The 13,245-nt window shown below is 46.1% G+C and overlaps 1 long non-coding RNA gene across 1 annotated transcript in view; it reads right to left on the minus strand.

Annotated features, from left to right (window-relative positions):
- The window catches only part of LOC102574805 (uncharacterized), a 34,385-nt gene that overhangs the window by 20,274 nt on the left and 866 nt on the right, over positions 1-13,245 (minus strand). The gene's annotated exons all lie outside the window — the stretch shown is intronic.

Genomic DNA, 13,245 nt, shown 5'->3' on the forward strand with positions numbered 1-13,245 from the left:
TTTAACACGCCTGGGCAAAGTAAGTCTTTGAGGTGATAATGCATTGGTTCCCAACCTTGGGGCACAACCCAAATCAGGGTCATGGGGGTTCCTCAATAGGGTTGCAAAGGGCCTGCACACACATGCACACATACACACTCACACACAGAGCCCAGGAACAGCAGATGGACAGGGTCTCTGTGCACAAAGAGGGCAATGGTGGCTCCCCTGCCTCACGGTTGTCACTGCCATCAGACTCCCAACAGCCCCCATGGTGCCAGGTTGGGAAGTCCTGTTGGTGGCTAATTTAGGGTCGCAGCAAAAAAAGGTTGGGAACCACTGTGATAACCAGAGATCCTGGTTTTGTCTGAAAAAAATCACAAATTCTCTGACAAAAAATTGCAAATTCTCTGATAAAAACCCCAAAATCCATTATTAAAATTAAAAGTACCCTGCAGCCCCTGCTGGTACCCCCCAATGACCCCCCAGCCCTGCTGGTGCCCCTCACTTGCCCCCAAAGCCATCCCAACCCTACTGGTGGCCCTCGTTGTCCCCACAACAGCCCCCCACCCTACTCATGCCTCTTGCCCCCACCCACAGCTCCTGCCCCCCAGCCCTGCTGTAGGGGGCCCCCAGCTGCCAGGGCTATGGGGCCAGGGACCCAAGTCTGCAGCTCCCTGCCCCCAACAGCAGGCAGCTGCAGCAGAAGCAGCATGGAGCTGCTCCCTGACTGCTGTGCCTGCTCAGGTGGGGGCGGGGCCGGCTCCTGGCCCCCCCCCAGCCCTGCCGGTGTCCCGCAGCCATGACCCGTAACCCCAGCCCTGCCACAGGGGCCCTCAGCCCCCTGCAAGCCCCACTTACATCAGGCTCCAGGAGTGAAGAGTGAAGCTGAGCTGAGTGGAGCTGTGGCTGACTGAGAGCCTCAGGCTCCGCCCTTCCCCCTCCCCCTTCGGGCAGGGCTGGAGGTTTCCCGCTCTGTTTGCAAACAGCTCTTGCAGGCTGGAGCTCAACTAGCCTGCAGAGTTGTTTGCAAAAGCAGGGAATCCATGGGTTTCTCTGCTAAAAGGAGAAACCCATGTTTTCTCTGACAAAAAAGGGGAAATCTGTGGTTTCCTCTGATAAAAAAGGGAAGTCCGTGGTTTTCTCTGTTTTTCTATGGGAAACAGAAAACCAGGATCCCTGTTGATAACATCTGTAGTATACAGGTGGTACAGACCTCCCTGCGCAGCTGCTACAAGCACAGCAAAATCACTGACTGTGTATGTTCACAGCGCTTAGCATTTAGTGAAGGAGGGGTAAATTCTGCCTCAAGGTGACAAAGATGTGATCTTGCTTTGTAATATATTGAACAAGACAGAAACTTCAAGAAGGCAAGCAGTCAATATTACTAGCCTTTAACATGGAAAAAGACTTTTTGCCAGTTGTAAGGTAAAAGGCATTTCCTTCTATGCATTATTCAGATAGACAGTGTGTGGTGCATAAATATCAAAACAAACTTCAGTTCTCTAGATGGGTTCCCCAGTTCCTGAGAGGCCAGTTTCTGGTGCAGTATCTGCTACTTCTGGTTAATCAGGAGTTTCTTAGGCCTAATTCAGCTAAATGGACTTGTGATATCATACTGCTATTCTACTTTTAAGGTTAGTATTATAATAATGACTATCTTTTATGCAGCAATTTTTATAATTGGATCTCAAGGTGCTTTGGAAAGGATATAAGAGTCACTGTCTCCTTTTTACAGATGGAGACCATTAGACAGTCGAGGGTCTTTGGATACGTAAATTTGCTGAGGGTCACCCAGCAGGTCAGTGCCTGAACCAGGAAGATATCCACCCAAATCCTAGTACTGTATTCTACTCCCTAAGCCATACTACCTCCCCTATGTCTCCTACTGATTAGTCAGATCAATGAATAATGTTGTCTTGAGGGGATGTGGGGGTGTAGCATGGTGGCATCCCCAGGGAATGTACCCCCCATAGACCCCCCAAAATTCCCTTTGTTCCCAGAGTGAGCAGGGCAAAGTTTCCCCTTCACTTACTTGCCATGCCTTGATGTCTTCTATGATTATAAAGGAAGGCTGCCTCAAGGCTTCCCAAACCTGGTTCTGGTGGCTGAGGTCATTAGAACTTCGCCCTTATGGGCTAATTGCAGGGCTCTGTACCTTCCTTACACCATGTCCCATGCCTCGTTGATGGCATAATTGTGGAGATTCTCTTTGTCACACGCCTACACTCATGCAGCCCTCCTCTGGGCTGTCAGACCCTCAGTCTCACACAGCCCTCTTCTGGGCCATCAGACCACTCAGTGTCTTGCACAGACCCACTCAAGTCTTCAGTCCCCTTGGTCCCTCACTCAGTCGCTCTCTGGGCTGCCAGACCCCTCAGTCCATCATTTGACTCCCCACCAGGTTGCCAGATCTCTTGTCCCTTACTTGGCCCCTTCCTGGGTCCTCAGACCTCTTGGCCTCTCAATTAGTCCTTCTCTGGGCTGCCAGGCTGATCAGTCCCTTTACATGACTTTTATCTATTCCCGGCCCCTTACTGGACTGCTGGATCCTTCTGATCCCACTCTTTCCTGGCCCTGCTCTGGACTGCTGGACTTCCTCAACCCCTGCCTGGGCTTTAGGGCCCCTCTGGTGTCACCCTCTCCCTAGGCCCCTTGCCTGGGCCTCTGGACCCTCTGGTCCCATCTTTGCTTTTATTTTGGGGTGTGCTCCCCTAGCATTTCTCTGCCAACGGGTACAGAGTCCTTATTGATGTCATCCCTCTGGGCTCTCTTGGCCCCAGCTCTCTCTCTCTCTCAGTCCCTGGTCTTCTCATGTGCCCCATTCTGGACTCAGATCTCTTCTTCTTCCAAGCTACTTCTAGCTCTCCCACCTCCAGGTACCCTGGTCTCAGTGCTGTTTTGGACTCTCCTCTACATTTGATGGCCCTGTCCCAGGTATCCTCCTTCTGGGCCTCAGTTTCTCCAACCCCTTCTTCTCTGGCTGCGGCCACACCTGTACCTTCGGCTTCTCCTAGGCCCTGGCTCTGCTTTAGGCCAGTTGAGAACTCTGGACCCCTCTCTGGCTCCAGAAATCTTGCCTTGGCTGCCTTCAGCCTTTGGCCCCTCTCTGGGCCCTTGCCCTGCTAGCAAGCCAGTGAGATTTTCTGGGCTGCTCCTTCTGCCACCTTATGTCCTGGGCCCTCCAACTTTTCAGGTAGCTCTGGCTGGACTCTCTTGATTCTGAGCTGCAGGCCCCTGATCCCTCTTCCTCTCTGGTGGCGGTCCTTCCTGACTGAGGCCTCTCCTAGGCCCTGGCCCCACCTTGGGCCAGTTGAGAGCTCTAGGCCCCTCTCTGGCTCCAGCAGTCTCCTACTGTGGCTGCCTCTAGCCTTCAGCCCCTCTTTAGGCACTGACCCTGCTAGCAGGCCTGTGAGATTCTATTGGGGTCAGTTCTCCAGCCTACCAACCCACAAACTCACAGGTCCACTCTCTCAGGGTCCTTAGCAGGTCTCTTTGGCTCTCAGCCCCTCTCTCTGGGCTTCACCTGGACCCCACAATCAGTCTTCTATGCTGGGCCCCTTGATCTGGGCTCCCCCCAGGCCTCACAATAGGTCTTATGCTCTGAGCCCCTCACTCTGGGCTCGCCTGGGTCCGTAAAGAACTTCCTCCAGCTCCTTAGTTCCTACTTTAGGTGTTACCTTCTGGAGCTGCAGCTATCCTGCTGAGATATTACTCAACAGGGTTCAAGATGAACTTATACTTGCTCCAAGCCTAGCCCTCCTCTGGAGTTAAGTGACTCCCTCTATCAGGTTTAGCCCCACCTGGTAGCTCCCAATCAGCCCTGGCCTGCACCTGCCAGTGGCTTTATAGGCTGCCTGACTTCTTAATGTGGTAGGTACCTTGAGTGCCCAGCCACAAGGGGTTATAACTAATAAAGTACCCTATATTCATAAGCAGTGAAATATGTTGCATTGTAAACTGCTATTTAGCAAGGGCAAGCTGTTGAAAAGTCCTGAACACTTGTAAGCGCATACTTGTTTGTTCATGTAGCTATAGAGTCAGTTTAAGTTATCTTCAACACGGCAAGGATTACTGTAACAGGCTCAGCATCAGATCTGTGCCACTGCCTCAGTTTCTGCTTCTCGGCCTTCCCAGTTACCACACTGGGTTCTTTTGTTCCAGAGAGATTCTGCTTCACTTTTCAACAGGCCCTTCTGCAGTCCTTTGAACTATGGACACCTCAGTATTATCTGGAAGTATATGTCACAGGTACCCTGGTTCCGTGGCTCCAGATGCCAACATTGTTCCTTTCCCAGATCCTTCCAAACAAGAGAACTTTGCCAAGACTTCTCAAGGAAGACCTTCCTCCTGGGTTTTGGAAAGGAAAATCACCATTAGGAAGTCAATATTTTCAGGTAGCTGCCACCTACCATACTTTAGTATTTCCTTAAGCTTATTTTGGTTTCTCAGCTAGCCTGCGCTAGTGACCATTGGTCCCTTAAAGTGTCAGCATTTAGCAATGTAATTTACCTCCATGAAAATAAAGAGATGCCCTGGACAAATCTTCCTGCTTGTACATCTGTGCAAATTTGTAACAATCAGAGCAGCCAAAATGGCACAACATGAAATGAAATCTTCTACTGATGATTATACCATCCCCTCTTCTGAAAACACATCATACTGCATCAGGTACAGTCTGCGGAAGTATTTTAAACCCAGAACAAAAACTGAAACCAAAAAACTGTATAAGGGCCTTGTTTTGCTGACATTATACTCAATGGGAGATTAATCTTGACCTCAGTGGGAAATAGATACAGTCCAAAATCTGGAATTTGCATAACTTGTGATATTCACTAATAAAGATGAAAAGGCACGAGTACCTTACCAGCTTGCCAGTGAATGAACAGCTACCACAATACTAAAGCTAAGAGTCAGGAAAGAAAGCAAGCCACATGGATAAATGGGAAATACAAATTTCCCATAGATCAAATTTGGGATCAAATTTGTTCAGATATAGTAGGAATATCGTTATTTATGCCTTGGTGAATATTAACAATACATTGTTAATATTAATATTTATACTGAAATTTTTTTTTGGAAGGGGAAGCTGTATAGCTTGTTAAAGGGCTAGAGAAAACAGGAAGTAATTTATATTACAGCATGTGGAATCTAGACGCATCTAGAGAACATACTGTCTGTGCCTCACCAGCTCAAATTATAATGAAGAAGTGATTTATACCTAACCTACCTTGTTAAAACAATTGCTAATGCTAAAGAGTCATCCAGAAATTACGGATCAAATAAATACAAGAAGATCTGCAAAAGTGCTTCCAAAGTTCAATAGACTGTAAGTACTCTGTGTGAAAAGCTCAAGTGACTATATGGAATCCAAAGCCTTTGAAGTCCACAGCAAATACTTCATATTGATACAAAACTGAATGCTTGTGGGAAAAACTACTCTGACAAATAGATGGCAGATGATACAAACAAGAGTAGTTAAAGACAGATTACAAGACTTTGGAGCCTATAATGAAGAGTGTCCAAAGGCTAGATGGCAAATCTGAAAACCGTAACTACATTAAAGTTACCAGATGCTTCATAAAGAGACAATTGAGCAGCTGAAACCAGAGAAACAAGGGGAAGTACAACCATTCTGCAGGAAACCCAATGGAAAAGTAATTTTTGCAAACCTGCACAGAATAAAAAATCTGTGTGTAACTATATAGACCATATAACGTGAAAGGAATAAAGAGAGAGAGAGGGACAGACTAATCCTCTTGTTGCCAGGAAAATTCAGTCATCTAATGAAGTCTCCTGATACAGAAGAAATGTTTTGGTTTGGTTGAAAGTGTTTTGGCTTTCATGTTGTTAGAAGAAAATGAAAGTGTACTACCCTTTAAGTTGCCTCCCAGGGTGATAGTTCTGTTGGATATGTGTTTGGTCATTATTTGATGGAGTAGATCACCAAGAAAAACCTACTATGCTGCAGGGAATGGGGCTGGGGAACATTATAGGAATATTCCCTGTCAAACAGGGGGGTGTCTGAGTCAGCTCAGAAACCATGTTTGCATATGGGGTTGCATAGAATCTAGCATAATGTGGTCTGTGGATAATAATGTAATGTAAATATATAGCAACAATAGCAAATCAATGCTCCAGCATCGTGCTAAAGGGGAAGTTCAGTCAGCTGACTCATGCCACATGGCAGGCCTTGCACCATATGGCAAGTTTGAGCTCTTGGGTGTGAAAGTTGGTCTTTCAGCATACAAGCTGTAAATGAAATACTGGAGACGGCCCTGATAGGCTGGAGTGGAGTTGTTCCAGCATGCCCTGGTCTTTCCATATTAGAATTCACAACCATTTTTGTTTCATTTGTCCCAACAATAGTTAAAGCAAGAGTTATTTGCCTATTTGTTAATCACTGCTATGATATTCCCTCACCCTGTCTACTGCTTATTGGGCCAGACGACCCTGAGCTGCATTAAGGCCACTTTGTGCAGCTCGGCATAATGGCTGAGATGGGGATGGGATTTTATATTTAATTCCCCTTCCTCTCCCCATAGCTAAACCAGTAGGCATGCATAATCAAAGATTAGATGAGGTGTGTTATCTCTTTTGAGGGGATTACCCATATGCAGGTAAAATGGTCCTGAACAGGAAGGGAATGTTGCACTATCCTTATTAAGAACAACTGGTTAGTGGTAACTGTAGGCATTCCTTCTTAAATGCAAAATAATCCCAATGCTGACTTTCCTCCTTTTAGCAACCTTTTATTCCAGGATCGTTTATTTAAAGAAGTATCAATTTAGAGGACCATATGGTCTATTTCTCTTCTTATCCAGAACAATTGCTTGGAGGCAATATAAAAATGGTGTTTCATACCTATACCTGCCAAGTCTGCCTCCTTAGGCAAGAGTATCCTATATATGAAGACAACAAGTCTCTTGCTTTCCAGCCAACATTTTGAATCTACATAAGTCCTGAGGTAGGAAAGAATGAATGCAAGGGATGGGGACGGTACACTTCAGAAATGCATTACTAATTATTTTTTCATTTAAGGTCCTGAGACTACTCTTTTGTGAAAATGACTAGCTACCTTGGTCTGTCCTATGAAGTCCCCTCCTCTAACTACTATTATTTTTTATCTTAAGAAAATATGGTACGTCTACACAAGTCACTTTATTTCACAGTAGATTAATCTACTGTACAATAAGGTGTTACCACATAACTGTGCGCAGCAGCTGCTGCACAGTAAATTAGTCTACTGTGCAGTTAGCTATTACCTATAAATACAAGTACTAGATTAACTGCATAGTAGTTACTATGCAGTAGCTCTCGTGTAGATGCTGACTGGGGGCAAATTTGCTCCCCATCAGCAACGCAAGCAGGGGCCCAGTCCTGGGCTGCTCAGTTCTTGGCTCCCCCTAGGAACTGGGAGCTAATCAGCGCCAGGATGGTGTCGCTCTCTGCACCCTCCTGTCCTGCTGTTGCACGGCTCCTGGCTCCCCACAGGAGCTGGAAGCTGAGCAGTGCTGGGACTGTGGAGCACTCTGCTTCCCCACTCAGCTGGGGGCTGAATGGGAGCTGTCTCACCAGTGGGCAGCTCAAGCCCCTGGCTTGGCTAGCTCTTGGCTGGGTGTGGATTGGGGGCTTGCTGGCAGCTGACCAACTGGTGGGATAGCTCCCGGCCAGCCCCAGCTGGGCCAGGATTTCCCACCTAATTGATGGCTCGCTGGCAGCTGCCCCACAAGTGGGATAGCTCCGCGCCAGCTAGTTGCTTGGAGGAGAAGCCCACCTTGGCACTGGGCTGGCTGGCAGTGGTGTGTCTGGATATGCACAGGGTGGGAGCTCTGCCGGCTGCAATAGCAGCTGTCTTCTGGCCCATACATATCAGGACCCCTCATGATGTGCACAGGGCCAGGAGACAGCTGCTGCTGCAGCCGGCAGAGCTCTCCTGGCCCCCTGCACATCGGGACTGGTCCCGTGTCCCCTGCCAGCCCCTGAGCTAGCACCCCAGAGGAGCCTGGAGGTTCCACTCTTGCTGCTGCAGGAGGGCAGAGCAGGACAGGAGCAGCCCTGTACTGCACTGTAATCATGCTCCTGGGAAGGCCTGCTGCTTAGTAAAATACTGCACAGTAAACCTAGCACATTAATAGGATGTGTAGATGTGCCTAGTGTTACATGCTTATCTCCGTAGATCCTCTCAGCTGTTCAGAGAAATTCACTGAGCATGTGCCAGCTTCTGAAACAATCTGGAATGGAGAGGGATGGCAGGAGAAGCTGTGCCCAGTCTGGGCAGCTGACGGCAGGAACAAAGGCAATGTTATTATACCACTTTTTCATAACAATAGATTGGAGTCTTCAGAAAATAAGTGGTCAGCCATAGTATGCTGATTTCATTATATATTGCTGGTCTCTAGACAAGCCTTGCCCAGAATTCAGGGACCTATATGGCAATTTTTATTCCTTTCTGTTACTTGCTGAATGTAAATCATACGGATCTCCTTACTGTACTTAAAGGTGCCTCATACAAAAGGAACTTCTACGTGACCCTGTGATGCACATGCTGAAATGCACTTATACACTTAGCAAATGTTGTTATTATGTGAAGGGAAAAATAACAGCAAGCCATTTCTGCCAGGAAACACTCCTGGAGCAATCACACTCAGTCCAAAGTAGATCATAACTCCTGACTCACTGCCAGGGTAACATATGGGTCAGCCAAGCATTTTGGGACAGGATTGGCTGATTGGAGTTTATAGTCCCATTTCAAATTTAGAAAACTCTCATTTAGCAAACTAATTTGAGGTGAAGAAGGAAGAGGGAAACTTTCACATCACCATTGGCCTCCTGTTTATCTGCTTATCCTGGGCCCTTAACATAATAGAAAAATTTTGCAAGCACCTATAAATTAGGGGCCTTTGAGCCTCCCACATCTTTCAGAGGGTTTTGTGTGTAGCCTGGAATGAATGCAGGGATAGTACTAAATTAATTATTGCTAATGCTTTCTCTCGTTTCATAGATTTTGTAGACATTAGGGCTGGAAGGGACTTCACGAGATCATCAGGTTCAGCCCCTCTGCCCAAGGGGCAGGAAGTCGGCTGGTATCAAATGATCCCAGCAAGATAAGCATCCAAGTGTAAATGTTATCACTCCATTTTACAGATGTGACAATTAAGGCAGAAAGGTTAAATGACTTGACTGAAGCATCAGAGGAGTCTGCCCCAGAATTAGAATGCAGGAGCACTTTGTTGTTAATCCTATGCACAGACCATGTTGCTGTTCATGATACATATAACATTTAGACCAGTTTAAATGTTATTCAGACCTGTAGCAGACACACATACAAGCCTGTTTAACTGGTTTTGAGCCACCTAGAATGGTTCAAAAACGTACCTGGAAAATCACATACTACTTTGAACTGGTTTACAGTGTTATATGTGAGCAGCAAACATTCCGTGACATGGGTCTGGTTGATCTTCCAGGTATCCCACACTGCATCACTCCTCCCCCACCCCAAACCCTCCTGGCTCAACTGCACCCCACTTTTTCTCCCCTTTTGTTGGCACTGTTTATCAATCAGCTCCTTTGCACTGCTTGTTCACTAAAAGCTATCTTTCTAACAACCAGCTGGGTCCTCACTCCCTACTTGACTGCAGTCCCTCATTATGCCTCTCCCCCTCCCCAGCCCCTGGGCATCAAAAAGCATGGATCTAGGCACTCCCTTACTCCTAGGCACCCCAAGTCAGGCCAACATTGCAGGCTTCGGTTAGTTCCAAGCTACCGAGTTTTATTAAACTCATATTTAGGAGAGAAGGGAAAGCAAAAAAGTGAAAACATCCCCAGTCACAAGTCTTCTCCCTGCTGGAACCCCCAAAGCATGGGTGCAAGCACTCCCTCCCCTAATTGCTTGCTGGAAGGCTTTCATACTCCCACCCCTGGTATCAGAGCCAGAGCACTTCATACAATTGTGAACTGCTTCCCAATCAGTGACATTTAAGAATGGTTCAGTTGTTATGTCTGTCCACACCCTCTGCTGCAGCAACTGGGAACCGGTTCCCAACTGACATCTTGGAACAGTTCAATTGTTAGGTGTGTCTGCACCCTGAGTTACCTCTTCTAGCTTACAAATATACATTTGCTGCTCAGTACAGGCAACTGGTTTAGCAGCAGGTAGTCGGTGAGAACACCTAACAGTGACATCAGCGCTATCTTGGTCAGGCTAGACAGCATTGATCTGTGCAGCTATATTTGGTCTGAGGTTCTTTCAGAAATCAGTGGCCCTGTTCCTTCATAGATTCTAGAGACCAGCCCAAAATAAAGCAGTGAGGAGAGCTGTAACCGCTGATTGTGATAGCCCTGTAGTTGTGGTGATCAGCTTGCATTTTCAAGAATGTTATTGTAACCGGAAAGACCAGACCAGTGGTTCTCAACCCTTTTAGACTTGAGGCACCCCTGAGAAAATGCCAGCTCTTAGCTTTCACTCGTTTTTTGACCACAGAAAAATAATAGAGCAAGTCTTCTGTTGAAAAGAAATCAAAAAGACCACAACAAGCCTGAAGGTTTTTAAAACTATGAATTCCTGTTTGAAACCTCTGGGTGTATCTTGTGAATCATGTTTGTACATCTAACAGTGCTAACACTGTCACCCCACGGCACTATTGAAAGACTCTCAACGCATCCTAGGGTGCTGTGGCACCATAGCTCCTTGTTCTGCCATCTGCAACCACAGAGAACAGTTTAGCTCCTTTGTCAGGGTTCAAATTACACTATGACTCTTGGCGGGGGGTCTGTGGTAGTGGCAGCTAGAAACTCTTGTCTCTTATGGGGGGGCTCAGGCCCTCCAACCCCCCTTTATTTCAAATCCTGCTCTTTGTAACCATCCTTCGGGTAATTAATAGCAATCTTCAACTACCTGAAGGGTCGTTCTGGAGAGGATGGAGCTGTACTGTTCTCAGTGGTAGCAGATGACAGAAGAAGAAGCTATGATTTTCAGTTGCAGCAATGGAATTTTAGGTTATATATTAAGAGAATCTCTCTCATGAAGATGGTAGTAAAGCTCTGTAACAGACTACTCAGACAAGTTATAGAACCTCCAACTTTGGAGATTTTTAGGACCTGGGTAGACAAAGCCTTGGCTAGGATGATCTAGTTGAGGATGGTCTGCTTTAGGCAGGGGGTTGGACTAGATGACCTACTGAGGTCCCTTACAGCCCTAATTTTCTATGATTCTATGAATTACTGGGCTAGACACTTAGATGAAAATGGAGGTTAGACCTGAGGAGAAGCAGGCACTCAGTTTAAATAACAAATATAAAGCCAGCTGAGGCTCTGCTCTGAGATTTCTAGGTTCTGGAAATCATAAGGGCCCCCAGTTCCAAACCGTCTCTAATCCACTTTTGGACTGATGGCATGCTACTATTCTGGTGATGTAACCAGAGGCCTTTGTGTATGTAACCCGAGGCCAGGAGTGGTAGCCTGTCTATTGTGTACTATATGTTCTTTCCCATACCTAATGTGCTGTGAAGCAATTATTCAATGTGAAGTAAAATTCATATTTTTGAGGTACAGTCAAGAGAGTGTCAGGTGCCCTTGTGGAAACAATAGGAAAACTGTTAATTGAGAAATGCCCCAGCTTCCAACTAGTTTCTGGAGGTTTGCTTTTCATATGCCCAAGGCCAGGATCAAAGGGGATTGTCAAAATGACACCTGGGCCTAGAAAAAGAAAAATGGGTGAATGAGTTATTGTGGTAAAATCAGGGAGCATCTCTGAGCCTTGACAGGAATTCAAAGAGATAAAGAGAAAGAGGGGCACAGAAACTGCAGAAAGCAGGCTGTCTCTTCCAATCCAGAGATAACAAGGTAACTGGAGGGAACTCAGAAGCTTTCAGGAAAAATGATAGTAGGGGTAAGGCTCAGCCTGTGCGCTGTGTACTCTGGAATGAATTTGTTTGGAAGAAACTGTTTTTGAATTACTCTAATCACAGGTGCCCCCAAAAACAGGGTTTCCAGATGCCAAGCAGAGTTGAGTCTGACAATTAGTATGTGTGTATATACCAGCTCATATATAGATATACACATACCATACCATAGGGTCATATATATTATATATACCTGAGATCATCTTTGTCATTATTTAATTTATTTTTGGTTCCCCTAAACAGCTTCTTTTGATTTAAATCCTTCCAGTCTTACAAGATAATACCAACCAGATAAACCAAGTCCTGAGATCCTGTCCAGCAGTGGTAGGACCACTTAGTTCTACCCAGAGAATCTCAACATCTGTCACCAAAGGGATGCACTCTGAAGGGACTAAAAGGGGTTGAATGTGCATGGCACATCTTTAACTGTTCATTTAAGGCAAATTTAAAGTCATATTCTGCTCCTGGCATTATTAGGACTGAGGCTCTAGCCCTGAATTTACAGAGTATCATGACCACCAATAGACCCATATTCAAATAATATCACACCTTCAATAGATCTCAAACTATTAATAATAGACAGATGCAAAATATGCAGGTATTTGTGCATGTGTAATTAAATTATGTGACTTCATCACCTAATAAGAAGATAATTACTGTTATTGTGTTCAAGCTGCAAAGCCATTGGGAGCTAGAACTCCTGAAGTGTATGAAGCAGGAAGGCCGATCCTATAGGTGGGAGGAGGTAGGATCCAGAGTTAGTTGGCTGCTCAAACAAAAGCGTGTTTTTTTGTCTGCTTTCTATGTAACTGAGCCACAGACTAGCCAAGGTGTTTGATCTTGAGAAAGCTTCTTCCATAATGCCAGCAGGCTGTAGATGGCAACTGTTATATTCCTCCAGACTTCAGTGCCTATAAATGGGCCACTGAAAGCCTCAGGTATTTTACATAAACTGCAATGGCAGGGTCCTGAGAGAAACAGATTGTCCAGGTGGCCACACAACATCAGCAAAGGCTAATGGCTGATTTCAGATGTGGATTGGGATACACAAGTCATTTTTTTTCAAAGAACTGTGCCTTCTTGCACTAGGCCTGAGCCCAGAATTACTGGGGACAGCGGATCGTGCAGTGAGTTCTTCTACAAAATGTGAGTTCGGAGCCATCCTCGTCTCCATCAGCCCAATTGTTCCACTTTGAAACAAACTACTCAACTTCGTATCGCCCGAGGTTCTTAAGGACGATACAGCAAGATCTTTCACTGAGTAAGGTGCCTCCTTAGGAAGGGACTAGGTAACCAAGGTAGATCGTCAGTCATGTTCACCCCAAAACATTAATTATTAACCAGATTATAAACGTCATTGCTG

This window comes from Alligator mississippiensis, chromosome 5 (genome assembly GCF_030867095.1).
Source record: "Alligator mississippiensis isolate rAllMis1 chromosome 5, rAllMis1, whole genome shotgun sequence".
NCBI lineage: Eukaryota > Metazoa > Chordata > Crocodylia > Alligatoridae > Alligator > Alligator mississippiensis.